Source organism: Salvelinus alpinus, chromosome 35 (genome assembly GCF_045679555.1).
Source record: "Salvelinus alpinus chromosome 35, SLU_Salpinus.1, whole genome shotgun sequence".
Taxonomy (NCBI): Eukaryota; Metazoa; Chordata; class Actinopteri; order Salmoniformes; family Salmonidae; genus Salvelinus; species Salvelinus alpinus.
In genome coordinates this window covers 25,114,005-25,129,493 of record NC_092120.1, presented here as the reverse complement: position 1 = coordinate 25,129,493, position 15,489 = coordinate 25,114,005, and positions in this window count along the sequence as shown.

Here is a 15,489-nt window from a genome sequence, read left to right as displayed (position 1 = left end):
ATCAGCTATGTAGCCAAGTGATCATAGTGTCCAGGGGGCAGCCGTAGATGGAGCAGGGAAGCCGCCACTACGCTAGCATGCGGCATTTAAAGTTAGTAGCCCGGGGGTGGTCTGCTCAGATGGAGGAGGTCTGCTCAGACGGAGGCCGGTTGAGGGTACAGCGGATGGAGTATTCGTCGGCAGACCAGACGTGGTGGTGCGGCGGGGCGCCGTGTCGACAGAGAATCCAAGCCAGATGGCGAAAGAGGTATTGTAGAATTTTGTTTGCTAACTGGTGCTAGCTTCGTGGCAGTGGCGCTAGCTGCAAACTAGCTGTGAGGATCAGAAGTAGTGGCTCAGGGATTACCTGCGTTGTTGTGGAGAGACAGTCCGATGCTGGTAAATTAGTGAGTAATATCCAGGCTAATAACAGGGCTGGTGTCTGTGCAGAAGGTAAAAGCTGCTAGCAGTGGCTAAAAATGACTAAATAGCTTGTAGCTGATTAGCTGGTTAGCTACTGGAGGTTCTTGAATGTGTTCCAAAGTTAAAAAATAATAGCGATTCCGTATCACATTGGGTGAGGTAGGTTACCGGAAGGTATAATCGAATAAATAATTGAAAAGAGAGAGATATTTTTTTTTTTTTATATATATACAAAAAATACGAAAAATACAAGAATACACGAGAGGACGAAACAAAACACGCCTACACTGCTACGCCATCTTGGAGTGTGCTCAACAGTGAATGATCCTGGCTCACCCCCAAAAAAGCGTCAAGGGAAGCCAGTTTGGATTTGGCGTCACTCCTATCAAATCACATTGAGAGCATATGTGACCTGATTGTTGCAAGTCACGACTTCACAGGAGAGCCGTTTGAACGTAAAATATTTTTTATCAAAATGCGTTTTTTGGCAGAAATGCCTTCTCGAACGTGAACTTTCATGTGCCTTAATAACAAAGTTGTATACCATCTGTAAATACGAATACAATTGTTAAATTATGAGCCTTGTCGGTTAAGCTACAGAAAAAGGCAGCAACCTTCCCATTAGCCATGGTTGGCTGAGATAATGAGTGGGCTACATGCCGAGAGATGAGTTTGGATTTGTCTGCCATATAGAACGCTTCTGTCTATTTGAGCTTGTCAGTCTGTGTTGGTAATCCTGTCGAACGCGGCTTTTAATTTTTTTTTTTTGTGTAGTCGAGCTGCATAAGTGTTGCTCTCCACTTTCTGGAGGATCAAGTTTTGAAATCAGTAGAATTACAGTATGATAGCTAAAGAGATGGAGAAAACACCGTCTCTAGATTAAATCAAATCAAATTTTATTTTTTCACATGTGTAAAATACAACAGGTGTAGTAGACCTTACAGTGAAATGCTTACTTACAAGCCCGTAAATAAGTATTTTTGGGGATAGGGGGCAGTATTCGGAAGTTTGGATGACTGAGGTGCACAAAGTAAACTGCCTGTTACTCAGGCCCAGAAGCTAGGATATGCATATAATTAGTAGATCTGGATAGAAAACACTCTAGTGTCCGGAACTGTTAAAATAAGGTCTGTGAGTATAACAGAACTGATATGGCAGGCGAAAACCTGAGGAAAATCCATCCAGGAAGTGGGATATTTTTGATGTGGGTACTTTTCAATTGAATGCCTATACAGAATGTAATGGGTTAGGACCCAGATTGCAGTTCCTATGGCTTCCACTAGATGTCAACAGTCTTTAGACATTGTTTCAGGCTTGTTTTCTGAAAAATGAAGAAGAATGAGACCATTTTGTAAGTGGACTGTAGAATGAACCAGAGCTGGTTTGCGCGCGTGACCGATTGAGCCCCCTTCGTTGTTTTTCCTTACTATTGAATACTTTATTGTCCGGTTGAAATATTATCGATTATTTAGACAATAGACAACCTAAGGATTAATTATAAACATCGTTTGACATGTTTCGACGAACTTTACCGGTACTATTAGGATGTTTTCGTCTGCATGTTGTGACCGCCTTTGAGCCAGTGGATTACTGAACAAAACACGCCAACAAAACTGAGTTTTTGGGAAATAAAGAGGAACTTTATCGAACAAAACAAACATTTATTGTGTAACAGGGACTCTTGTGACTGCAACCAGATGAAGATCATCAAAGGTAAGTGATACATTTTATCGCTATTTCAGACATTCGTGACTCCTCTACTTGGCTTGAAAACGTTCGCATGCTTTTGTAAGCAGGGCGCTGTCCTCAGATAATCGCATGGTATGCTTTCGCCATAAAGCCTTTTTGAAATCTGAGACTAACAAGAAGTTAATCTTTATTCCGATGTATAACACTTGTATCTTTTATGAATGTTTATTATGAGTTTTTCTGTATTTTGAATTTGGCGCTCTGCAATTTCACCGGATGTTGTCGAGGTGGGTCACTAGCGGAACGCCTATCCCTAATTAACCAACAACACTTTAAAAATTAAAGTGTTAAGTAAAAAATAATGAATAAAAGTAACATAATTAAACAGCAGCAGTAAAATAACAATACAGTTGAGGTAATATGTACATGTAGGTAGAGTTATTAAAGTGACTATGCATAGATTATAAACAGAGAGTAGCAGCACCGTAAAAGAGGGGTCTGTGTAGCCCTTTGATTATTTGTTCAGGAGTCTTATGGCTTTGGGGTAGAAGCTGTTTAGAAGTCTTTTGGACCTCGACTTGGTGCTCCGGTACCGCTTGCCGTGCGGTAGCAGAGAGAATAGTGTGTGACTAGGGTGGCTGGAGTCTTTGACAATTTTTAGTGCCTTCCCCTGACACCGCCTGATATAGAGGTCCTGGATGACAGAAAGCTTGGCCCAAGTGATGTACAGGGCCACACGCATTACCCTCTGTAGTGCCTTGCGGTCGGAGGCCGAGCAGTTGCCATACCAGGCAGTGATGCAACCAGTCAGGATGCTCTCGATGGTGCAGCTGTAGAACCTTTTGAGGATCTGAGGACCCATGACAAATCTTTTCAGTCTCCTGAGGGGGAATAGACTTTGTTGTACCCTCTTCATGACTGTCTTGGTGTGTTTGAACCATGACAGTTTGTTGGTTATGTGGACACAAAGGAACTTGAAGCTCTCAACCTGTTCCACTAAAAATGGCGCTGGAGAAGAAGGCAGACGTTTTACTTGTCCCCAAACGATTGTGTTCTTTTTTTTTTTTTTTTGCAAATAATTTTTTTAACTTATTTTGTATACCGGGATTCCTCTGATGGCATTGAGGAGTACACCACATCAGTCATTGGCTTCATCAATAAGTGCATCGATGACGTCGTCCCCACAGGTACTGTACGTACATACCCCAACCAGAAGCCATGGATTACAGGCAACATCCGCACTGAGCTAAAGGCTACAGCTGCCACTTTCAAGGAGCGGGACTCTAACCCAGAAGCTTATAAGAAATCACGCTATGCCCTCCGAGAAACCATCAAACAGGCAAAGCATCAATACAGGACTAAGATCGAATCGTACTACACCTTCTCTGATGCTCGTCGGATGTGGCAGGGCTTGCAAACCATTACAGACTACAAAGGGAAGCACAGCCGAGAGCTGCCCAGTGACACAAGCCTACCAGACGAGCTAAACTACTTCTATGCTCGCTTCAAGGAAAATGGCACTGAAACATGCATGAGAGCACCAGCTGTTCCGGAAGACTGTGTGATCGCTCTCCGCAGCCGATGTGAGTGACCTTTAGACAGGTGACCTTTAGACAGGTCAACATTCACAGGGCCAGACAGATTACCAGGACGTTTACTGCAAGCATGCGCTGACCAACTTGCAAGTGTCTTCACTGACGTTTTCAACTTCTCCCTGTCCGAGTCTAATACCAACATGTTTCAAGCAGACCACCATAGTTCCTGTGGCCAAGAACACTAAGGTAACCTGCCTAAATGACTACCAACCTGTAGCACTCACGTCTGTAGCCAGGAAGTGCTTTGGAAGGCTGGTCATAGTTCACATCAACAAAATTATTCCAGAAACCCTAGACCCATTCCAATTTGCATACCGCCCCAACATCCACAGATGATGCACTCTCTATTGCACTCCACACTGCCCTTTCCCACCTGGACAAAAGGAACACCTATGTGAGAATGCTATTCATTGACTACAGCTTAGCGTTCAACACCATAGTACCCTCAAAGCTCATCACTAAGCTAAGAACCCTAGGTCTAAACACCTCCCTCTGCAACTGGATCCTGGACTTCCTGACGGGCCGCCCCCAAGTGGTAAGGGTAGGTAACAACACATCCGCCACGGTGATCCTCAACACAGGGGCCCCTCAGGGGTGCGTGCTCATTCCCCTCCTGTACTCCCTGTTCACTCATAACTGCAAGATCAGGCACGACGCCAACACCATCATTACGTTTTCAGATGACACAACAGTGGTAGGCCTAGTCACCGACAACAACGAGACAGCCTATAGGGAGGAGGTCAGAGACCTGGCTGTGTGGTGCTAGGACAACAACCTCTCCCTCAACGTGATCAAGACAAAAGAGATGATTGTGGACTACAGGAAAAAGAGGACCGAGCACGCACCCATTCTCATCGATGGGACTGCAGTGAGCAGGTTGAGAGCTTCATATTCCTTGGTGTCCACATAACCAACAAACTAACATGGACAGTCGTGAAGCGGGCACGACAAAATCTATTCCCCCTCAGGAGACTGAAAAGATTTGGCATGGGTCCTCAGATCCTCAAAAGGTTCTACAGCTGCACCATCGAGAGCATCCTGACTGGTTGCATCACTGCCTGGTATTGCAACTGACATTTACTCCTGAGGTGCTGGCTTGTTGCACCCTCGACAACTACTGTGATTATTATTATTTGACCATGCTGGTCATTTATGAACATTTGAACATCTTGGCCATGTTGGCCATGTTCTGTTATAATCTCCACCCGGCACAGCCAGAAGAGCCACCCCTCATAGCCTGGTTCCTCTCTAGGTTTCTTCCTAGGTTTTGGCCTTTCTAGGGAGTTTTTCCTAGCCACCGTGCTTCTACACCTGCATTGCTTGCTGTTTGGGGTTTTAGGCTGGGTTTCTGTACAGCACTTTGATATATCAGCTGATGTAAGAAGGGCTATATAAATACATTTGATTTGATTTGATTTACAGAATGTAGTGCGAATGGCCCAGTACATCACTGGGGCCAAGCTTCCTACCATCCAGGACCTCTTTACCAGGCGGTGTCAGTGGAAGGCACTAAAAATTGTCAAAGACTCCAGCCACCCTAGTCACATACTGTTCTCTCTGCTACCGCACAGCAAGCGGTACCGGAGCGCAAAGTCTAGGTCCAAGAGCCTTCTAAACAGCTTCTACCCCCAAGCCATAAGACTCCTGAACATCTGGTGAAATGTCTACCCAAACTATTTGCGTTGCCCCCCCCCCCCCCCCCCCACCTTTCCACACCACTGGCACTCTCTGTTGTCATCTATGCATAGTCACTTTAATTAACTCTACCTACATGTACATATTACCTCAACTAACCGGTGCCCCCGCACATTGACTCTGTACCGGTACCCCCTGTATTGTTATTTTACTGCTGCTGTATATACAGTTGAAGTCAGAAGTTTACATACAATTAGGTTGGAGTCATTAAAACTCGTTTTTCAACCTCTCCACAAATCTTTTGTTAACAAACTATAGTTTTGGCAAGTCGGTTAGGACATCTACTTTGTGCATGACACAAGTAATCTTTCCAACAATTGTTTACAGACAGATTATTTCACTTATATCACAATTCTTATCACAATTAAACTGGGTCAGAAGTTTACATACACTAAGTTGACTGTCCCTTTAAACAACTTGGAAAATTCCAGAAAATTATGTCATGGCTGTAGAAGCTTCTGATTGGCTAATTGACATCATTTGAGTCAATTGGAGGTGTACCTGTGGATGTATTTCAAGGCCTACCTCAGTGCCTCTTTAAACTCAGTGCCTCTTTGCTTGACATCATGGGAAAATCAAAAGAAATCAGCCAAGACCTCAGAAAAACAATTGTAGACCACAAGTCTGGTTCATCCTTAGGAGCAATTTCCAAACATCTGAAGGTACCACGTTCATCTGTACAAACAATACCACGCAAGTATAAACACCATTGGACTAGGCAGCCATCATACCACTCAGGAAGGAGACTCGTTCTGTCTCCTAGAGATGAACGTACTTTGGTGTGAAAAGTGCAAATCAATCCCAGAACAACAGCAAAGGACCTTGTGAAGATGCTGGAGGAAACAGGTACAAAAGTATCTATATCCACAGTAAAACAAGTCCTATATCGACATAACCTGAAAGACCGCTCAGCAAGGAAGAAGCCACTGCTCCAACACCGCCATAAAAAAACAGACTACGGTTTGCAATTGCACATGGGGACAAAGATTGTTCTTTTTGTAAAAATGTCCTCTGGTCTGATGAAACAAAAATAGTTTGGCCATAATTACCATTGTTATGTTTGGAGGAAAAAGGTTGAGGCTTGCAAGCCGAAGAACACCATCCCAACCGTGAAGCACGAGGGTGGCAGGAGGTGCTTTGCTGCAGGGGGACTGGTGCACTTCACAAAATAGATGGCATCATGAGGTAGGAAAATGATGTGGATTTATTGATGCAACATCTCAAGACATCAGTCAGGAAGTTTAAGCTTGGTCGCAAATTGGTATTCCAAATGGACAATGACCCCAAGAATACTTCCAAAGTTGTGGCAAAATGGCTTAAGTACAACAAAGTCAAGGTATTGGAGTGGCCATCACAAAGCCCTGACCTCAATCCTATAGAAAATGTGTGGGCAGAACTGAAAAAGTATGTGTGAGCAAGAAGGCCTACAAACCTCACTCAGTTACACCAGCTCTGTCAGGAGGAATGAGCCAATATTCACCCAACTTATTGTGGGAAGCTTGTGGAAGGCTACTCAAAATGTTTGACCCAAGTTAAACAATTTAAAGACAATGCTACCAAATACTAATTGAGTGTATGTAAACTTCTGACTCACTGGGAATGTGATGAAAGAAATAAAAGCTGAAATAAATAAGTTATGGTGTTAGCACTGAGGTGGTTTGCCCTAGTAGGAAGCCCCCTGTGTAGTTCACCATGCACTATCAACTCAAACATAAATATCACTGTCATGTCTACCTCCGATAAAAATCCCAGTAAAGCAATAAAAACAATCAAGCATCCCAGAAAAGCGCAAAAAATATCCCACATTAACATATGTAGCCTAAGAAACAAGGTTCATGAAATTGATACCTTGCTAGTAACATATATATATCCGCCGCTATGACTTCATGTTTTAGCATGATAGTGCACGACCACATGTCGCAAGGATCTCTACACAATTCCTGGAAGCTGAAAATGTCCCAGTTCTTCCATGGCCTGCATACTCACTAGACATGCCACCCATTCAGAATTTTCGGGATGCTGTGTATCGACATGTACGACAGTGTGTTCCAGTTCCCGCCAATATCCAGTAGCTTCGCACAGCCATTGAAGAGGAGTAGGACAACATTACACAGGCCACAATCAACAGCCTGATCAACTCTATGCGAAGGAGATGTGTCGCACTGCATGAGGCAAATGGTGGTCACACCAGATATTAACTGGTTACTCCACGCTCCTACCGTTTTTCAAGGTATCTGTGACCAACGGATGCATATCTGTATTGTCAGTCATGTGAAATCTATAGATTTGGGCCTAATGAATTTCAATTGACTGATGTCCTTATCTGAACTGTAACTCAGTAAAATCTTTGAAATTGTTGCATGTTGCTTTTATATTTTTGTTCATATAACTACTGTAACCTTTTTAGATTTAAAATCGCTCTAGGATATTGGGCTCCCGAGTCTAAGGTCTAAGGCTCTGCATCTCAGTGCTAGTGGCTACCCCCTGGCTAACCTCTCTGTCCCGAAGCAAGCACCTGTGAGCCTGGAACTAGCCTCGTGCTAGGCCCATCCCCCGGCTAGCTAAAGAGGTCCATCAGCCACTCCTTGGGCTACAATACATATTTTGCCAATTGTCCTAGACCCCTTTTACTGCCGACATGGAGCCCCGCCGATTCCATCACGACTGGTCTACAAACGTAACTGCCCGAGGGGTTTCAACAGGCTCCTCCGTCGCGATGTCCCTTGAAGGCCCATCTGCTAGCTTGCTATCCGCGGCCCGCTAACTGTCTAGAGCATATCGGACTGTTAGCTGAAGAAGACCATCAGCCAATTTCTTGTGCTACAATACCTATTTTGCCATTTGGCCTGGACCCTTTTACTGCCTACACGGAGCCCTGCCGATCCAACACGGCTGGTCTGCCGACGTAACCATCCAAGGGGGCTACAACAGATTTCTTCTGTCACGACATCCCCCTAAGGCCCATCTGCTAGCCTGCTAGCCCTGGCCCGCTATCTGTCTGAATCGCCGTGTCTCCAGCTCGCCTAGCTTCCCACTGGTCCCTATGATCACTCGGCTACGCATACTTCTCCCTAATGTCAATATGTCTTGTCCATTGCTGTTTTGGTTAGTGAGTATTGTCTTATTTCACTGCAGAGACTCCAGCCCTGCTCAATATGCTTTAGCTAGCCCTTGTTTCACCTCCCACACATGCGGTGACCTCACAGGGTCTAAATGATGTCTCTAGAGACAAAACCTCTCTTTTCGTCACTCAATGCCTAGGTTTACCTCCACTGTACTCACATCCTACCATACCCTTGTCTGTACATTATGCATTGAATCTATTCTTCCGCGCTCAGAAACCTGCTCCTTTTATTCTTTGTTCCGAAGGCACTAGACGACCAGTTCTTAAAGCCTTTAGCCGTACCCTTATCCTAATCCTCCTCTGTTCCTCTGGTGATGTAGAGGTTAACCTCTAATTCCTCCCAAACCCGGATCCGGAAGCACCCCCATCAGTAAAAAAGCTGACTAGCATAGCCTAGCATAGCGTCACAAGTAAATACTAGCATCTAAATATCATTAAATCACAAGTCCAAGACACCAGATGAAAGATACACATCTTGTGAATCCAGCCATCATTTCTGATTTTTAAAATGTTTTACAGGGAAGACACAATATGTAAATCTATTAGCTAACCACGTTAGCAAAAGACACCACTTTTTTTACTCCACCAGTTTTTTACTCCATCAGTAGCTATCACAAATTCGACCAAATAAAGATATAAATAGCCACTAACCAAGAAACAACTTCATCAAATGACAGTCTGATAACATATTTATTGTATAGCATATGTTTTGTTAGAAAAATTTGCATATTTCAGGTATAAATCACAGTTCTACATTGCAGGTGCAATCTGAAATAGCGTCGATGCAGCCAGAATAATTACAGAGACCAACGTCAAATACCTAATTACTCATCATAAATCATTTCTGAAAAATACACAGCGTACAGCAAATGAAAGCCCAACATCTTGTGAATCCAGCCAATATGTCAGGTTTTTTAAGTGTTTTACAGCAAAAACACAATTTAGCATTATATTAGCTTACCACAATAGCCGGAAACACAAGCCGTTTACCAGTAGCAAAGGTTAGCGATCGTAACAATCCAGCAAAAGATATATAATTTTTGACTAACCTTGATATACTTCATCAGATGACAGTCCTGTAACATCATATTACACAATGCATATAGGTTTTGTTCGAAAATGTGCATATTTAGCAGCACAAATCGTCGTTATACAATGTGATCAGTAGCAGCATTTCATGCATTCTGGCCGGCGCCATCTTGGAGAGGCACCTAATCTAATCGATAAATAATCGTAAACTTGACTAAAAAATACAGGTTGGACAGCAAATGAAAGATATATTAGTTATTAATGCAACCGCTGTGTTAGATTTTAAAAATTAACGTTACTAGACATACAGTGTGCGTTACAGCCAGACCAGTGCCGCAATAATGGCGGACAAATCCTTTTTCATTTTTCCACATAAATACGGAATAACATCATAAATAGCTCTTACTTTTGGACGAGCTTCCATCAGAATCTTGGGCAAGTTGTCCTTTGTCCAAAAGAATCGTTGCTCGGTTGTAAAACGTCCTCTTCAACTTTGGAACTAGCAGCTAACAATAGCTACAGTGGGGAGAACAAGTATTTGATACACTGCCGATTTTGCAGGTTTTCCTACTTATAAAGCATGTAGAGGTCTGTAATTATTATCATAGGTACACTTCAACTATGAGAGACGGAATCTAAAACAAAAATCCAGAAAATCACATTGTATGATTTATAAGTAATTAATTTGCATTTTATTGCATGACATAAGTATTTGATACATCAGAAAAGCAGAACTTAATATTTGGTACAGAAACCTTTGTTTGCAATTACAGAGATCATACGTTTCCTGTAGTTCTTGACTAGGTTTGCACACACTGCAGCAGGGATTTTGGCCCACTCCTCCCTACAGATCTTCTCCAGATCCTTCAGGTTTCGGGGCTGTCGTTGGGCAATACGGACTTTCAGCTCCCTCCAAAGATTTTCTATTGGGTTCAGGTCTGGAGACTGGCTAGGCCACTCCAGGACCTTGAGATGCTTCTTGCGGAGCCACTCCCTAGTTGCCATGGCTGTGTGCTTCGTGTCGTTGTCATGCTGGAAGACCCAGCCACGACCCATCTTCAATGCTCTTACTGAGGGAAGGAGGTTGTTGGCCAAGATCTCGCGATACATGGCCCCATCCATCCTCCCCTCAATACGGTGCAGTCGTCCTGTCCCCTTTGCAGAAAAGCATCCCCAAAGAATGATGTTTCCACCTCCATGCTTCACGGTTGGGATGGTGTTCTTGGGGTTGTACTCATACTTCTTCTTCCTCCAAACACGGCGAGTGGAGTTAGACCAAAAAGCTCTATTTTTGTCTCATCAGACCACATGACCTTCTCCCATTCCTCCTCTGGATCATCCAGATGGTCATTGGCAAACTTCAGACAGGCCTGGACATGCACTGGCTTAAGCAGGGGGACCTTGCGTGCGCTGCAGGATTTTAATCCATGACGGCGTAGTGTGTTACTAATGGTTTTCTTTGAGACTGTGGTCCCAGCTCTCTTCAGGTCATTGACCAGGTCCTGCCGTGTAGTTCTGGGCTGATCCCTCACCTTCCTCATGATCATTGATGCCCCACGAGGTGAGATCTTGCATGGAGCCCCAGACCGAGGGTGATTGACCGTCATCTTGAACTTCTTCCATTTTCTAATAATTGCGCCAACAGTTGTTTCCTTCTCACCAAGCTGCTTGCCTATTGTCCTGTAGCCCATCCCAGCCTTGTGCAGGTCTACAATTTTATCCCTGATGTCCTTACACAGCTCTCTGGTCTTGGCCATTGTGGAGAGGTTGGAATCTGTTTGATTGTGTGTGGACAGGTGTCTTTTATACAGGTAACGAGTTCAAACAGGTGCAGTTAATACAGGTAATGAGTGGAGAACAGGAGGGCTTCTTAAAGAAAAACTAACAGGTCTGTGAGAGCCGGAATTCTTACTGGTTGGTAGGTGATCAAATACTTATGTCATGCAATAAAATGCAAATTAATTATTTAAAAATCATACAATGTGATTTTCTGGATTTTTGTTTTAGATTCCGTCTCTCACAGTTGAAGTGTACCTATGATAAAAATTACAGACCTCTACATGCTTTGTAAGTAGGAAAACCTGCAAAATCGGCAGTGTATCAAATACTTGTTCTCCCCACTGTATGTGGCGCAGACATGCCCAAATGTTCAAAACGCAATACTAAGGAAATTCCGAAAATCACAATATACTCGTATAAACTGATATAACTCGGTTTAAAATAACTTCGTTATGATGTTTCTAACACCTATATCGAATTAAATTACAGACGGATATATCTAAGGCCGATAACTGAGCGTTTCAAAATGCCATCCTGAGGTCTTGCTTTGCGTCATGACGAACGTCAAAAAGAGAGCTCCCTTCGTTCCTTGGGGCTTTATAAGGTCTGAGATCTGCGTAGAAACTCCATTCCAATTCTCATTGGTTACTGACATCCAGGGGAAGGCGGGTGCAGTTCATGTCGACCCATAGGATACATACAGAGCTTTAAACTGATCTAAGAACAGAGCCTCGTTTTCAGACCTTCGCAGTTCTTGTCATGAATTTCGCTGCAGAAAGAGTTCTGTTTCACCCACAGACATAATTCAAACGGTTTTAGAAACTAGAGATTGTTTTCTATCCAATAGTAATAATAATATGCATATTGTACGAGCAAGAATTGAGTACGAGGCAGTTTAATTTGGGAACGATAAATGTCCAAGTTGAAACAGCACCCCCTATAGTGACAAGAGGTATTAATCCAGGCCCTGCAGCGCCTAGCTCCACTCCCATTACCCAGGTGCTCTCATTTGTTGACTTCTGTAACCATAAAAGCCTTGGTTTCATGCATGTTAACATTAGAAGCCTCTTCCCTAAGTTTGTTTTACTCACTGCTTTAGCACACTCTGCCAACCCAGATGTCCTAGCCATGTGTCTGAATCCTGGCTTAGGAAGGCCACCAGATATCCTGAAATTTCCATCCCTAACTATAACATTTTCCGACAAGATAGAACTGCCAAAGGGGGCAGAGTTGCAATCTACTGCAGAGATGGCCTGCAGAGTTCTGTCATACTATCCAGGTCTGTGCCCAAACAATTCGAGCTTCTACTTCTAAAAATCCACCTTTCCAGAAACAAGTCTCTCACCGTCGAGGCTTGTTATAGACCACCTTCTGCCCCCAGCTGTGCCCTGGACACCATATGTGAATTGATTGGCCCCCATCTATCTTCAGAGCTCGTACTGTTAGGTAACCTAAACTGGGAAATTCTTAATATCCCGGCCGTCCTACAAGCTAAGCTAGATGCCCTCAATCTCACACAAATTATCAATGAACCTACCAGGTACAACCCAAATCTGTAAACACGGGCACCCTCAAAGATATCATCCTGACCAACCTGCCCACTAAATACACCTCTGCTGTCTTCAATCAGGATCTCAGCGATCACTGCCTCATTGGGTCTGCGGTCAAACAACCACCCCTCATTGCTGTCAAACGCTCCCTAACACACTTCAGCGAGCAGGCTATTCTAATCGACCTGGAAGGATATTGACCTCATTCCATCAGTAGAGGATGCCTGGTTATTCTTTAAAAGTGCTTTCCTCACCATCTTAAATAAGTATGCCCCATTCAAAAAACGTAGAACCAGGAACAGATATAGCCCTTGGTTCACTCCAGACCTGACTGCCCTTGACAAGCACAAAAACATCCTGTGGCGTACCTCATTAGCATCGAATAGCCCCGCGATATGCAACTTTTCAGGGAAGTTAGGAACGAATTTACACAGGCAGTTAGGAAAGCTAAGGCTAGCTTTATCAAACAGAAATTTGCATCCTGTAGCACTAATTCCAAAAAGTTCTGGGACACTGAAGTCCATGGAGAATAAGAGCAACTCCTCCCAGCTGCCCACTGCACTGAGGCTAGGAAACACTGTCACCACCGATAAATCCACTATAATTGAGAATTTCAATAAGCATTTTTCTTCGGCTGGCCATGCTTTCCACCTGGCTACCCCTACCCCGGTCAACAGCTCTGCACCCCCCACATAAACTTGCCCAAACCTCCCCCATTTCTCCTTCACCCAAATCCAGATAGCTGATGTTCTGAAAGAGTTGCAAAATCTGGACCCCTACAAATCAGCTGGGCTAGACAATCTGGACCCTCTCTTTCTAAAATGATCTGCCTCAATTGTTGCAACCCCTATTACTAGCCTGTTCAACTTCTCTTTCGTATCATCCCCAAAGATTGGAAAGCTGCCGCGGTCATCCTCCTCTTCAAAGGGGGAGACACTCGATACCCAAACTGTTATAGACCTATATCCATCCTGCCCTGCCTTTCTAAAGACTTCGAAAGCCAAGTTAACAAACAGATCACCGAACATTTCGAATCCCACCGTACCTTCTCCCCTATGCAATATGGTTTTCGAGCTGGTCATGGGTGCACCTCAGCCACGCTCAAGGTCCTAACTGATATCTTAACCGCCATCGATAAAAGACAATACTGTGCAGCCGTATTCTTCGACCTGACCAAGGCTTTCGACTCTGTCAATCACCACATTCATATCGGCAGACTCAACAGCTTTGGTTTCTCAAATGACTGCCTCGCCTGGTTCACCAACTACTTCTCAGACTGAGTTCAGTGTGTCAAATCGGAGGGCCTGTTGTCTGGACCTCTGGCAGTCTCTATGAGGGTGCCACAATGTTCAATTCTCAGACCGAATCTTTTCTCTGTATACATTAATGATGTTGCTTTGCTTCTGGTGAATCTCTGATCCACCTCTACGCAGACGACACCATTCTGTATACTTCTGGCCCTTCTTTGGACACTATGTTAACTAACCTCCAGTTACAACTCTCCTTCCGTGGCCTCCAATTGCTCTTAAATGCAAGTTAAACTAAATGAATGCTCTTCAAACGATCGCTGCCCGCTCCTGCCCACCCATCCAGCATCACTACTCTGGACAGTTCTAACTTAAAATATGTGGACAATTACAAATACCTAGGTGTCTGGTTAGACTGTAAACTCTCCTTCCAGACTCACATTAAGCATCTCCAATCCAAAATTAAATCTAGAATCGGCTTCCTATTTCACAACAAAGCATCCTTCACTCATGCTGCCAAACATACCCTTGTAAAACTGACCATCCTACCGATCCTTGACTTCGGCGATGTCATTTACAAAATAGCCTCGAACACTACTCTGCAAATTGGATGCAGTCTATCACAGTGCCGTCCGTTTTGTCACCAACGCCACATATACTACCCACCACTGCGACCTGTATGCTCTCGTTGGCTGGCCCTCGCTTCATATTCGTCGCTAAACCCACTGGCTCCAGGTCATCTATAAGTCTTTGCTAGGGAAAGCCCTGCCTTAACTCAGCTCACTGGTCACCATAGCAGCACCCACCCGTAGTATGCGCTCCAGCATGTATATTTCACTGGTCACCCCCAAAGCCTATTCCTCCTTTGGCCGCCTTTCCTTCCAGTTCTCTGCTGCCAATGTCTGGAACGAATTGCAAAAATCACTGAAGCTGGAGACTCATATCTCCCTCACTAATTTTAAACATCAGCTCTCAGAGCAGCTCACAGATAATTGCACCTGTACATAGCCCATCTGTAAATAGCCCATCCAACTATCTCATCCCCATATTGTTATTTTATTTTTTTGCTCCTTTGCACCCCAGTATCTCTACTTGCACATTTATCTTCTGCACATCTATCACTCCAGTGTTTAATTGCTAAATTGTAATTACTTCGCCACTACGGCCTATTTATTGCCTTACCTCCCTAATCTTACATCATTAGCACACATTGTATATAGATTTTTTGTATTGTGTTATTAACTGTACATTTGTTTATTCCATGTGTAACTCTGTGTTGTTGTTTGTGTCGCACTGCTTTGCTTTATCTTGGCTAGGTCGCAGTTGTAAATGAGAACTTGTTCTCAACTGGCCTACCTGGTTAAATAAAGGTGAAATAA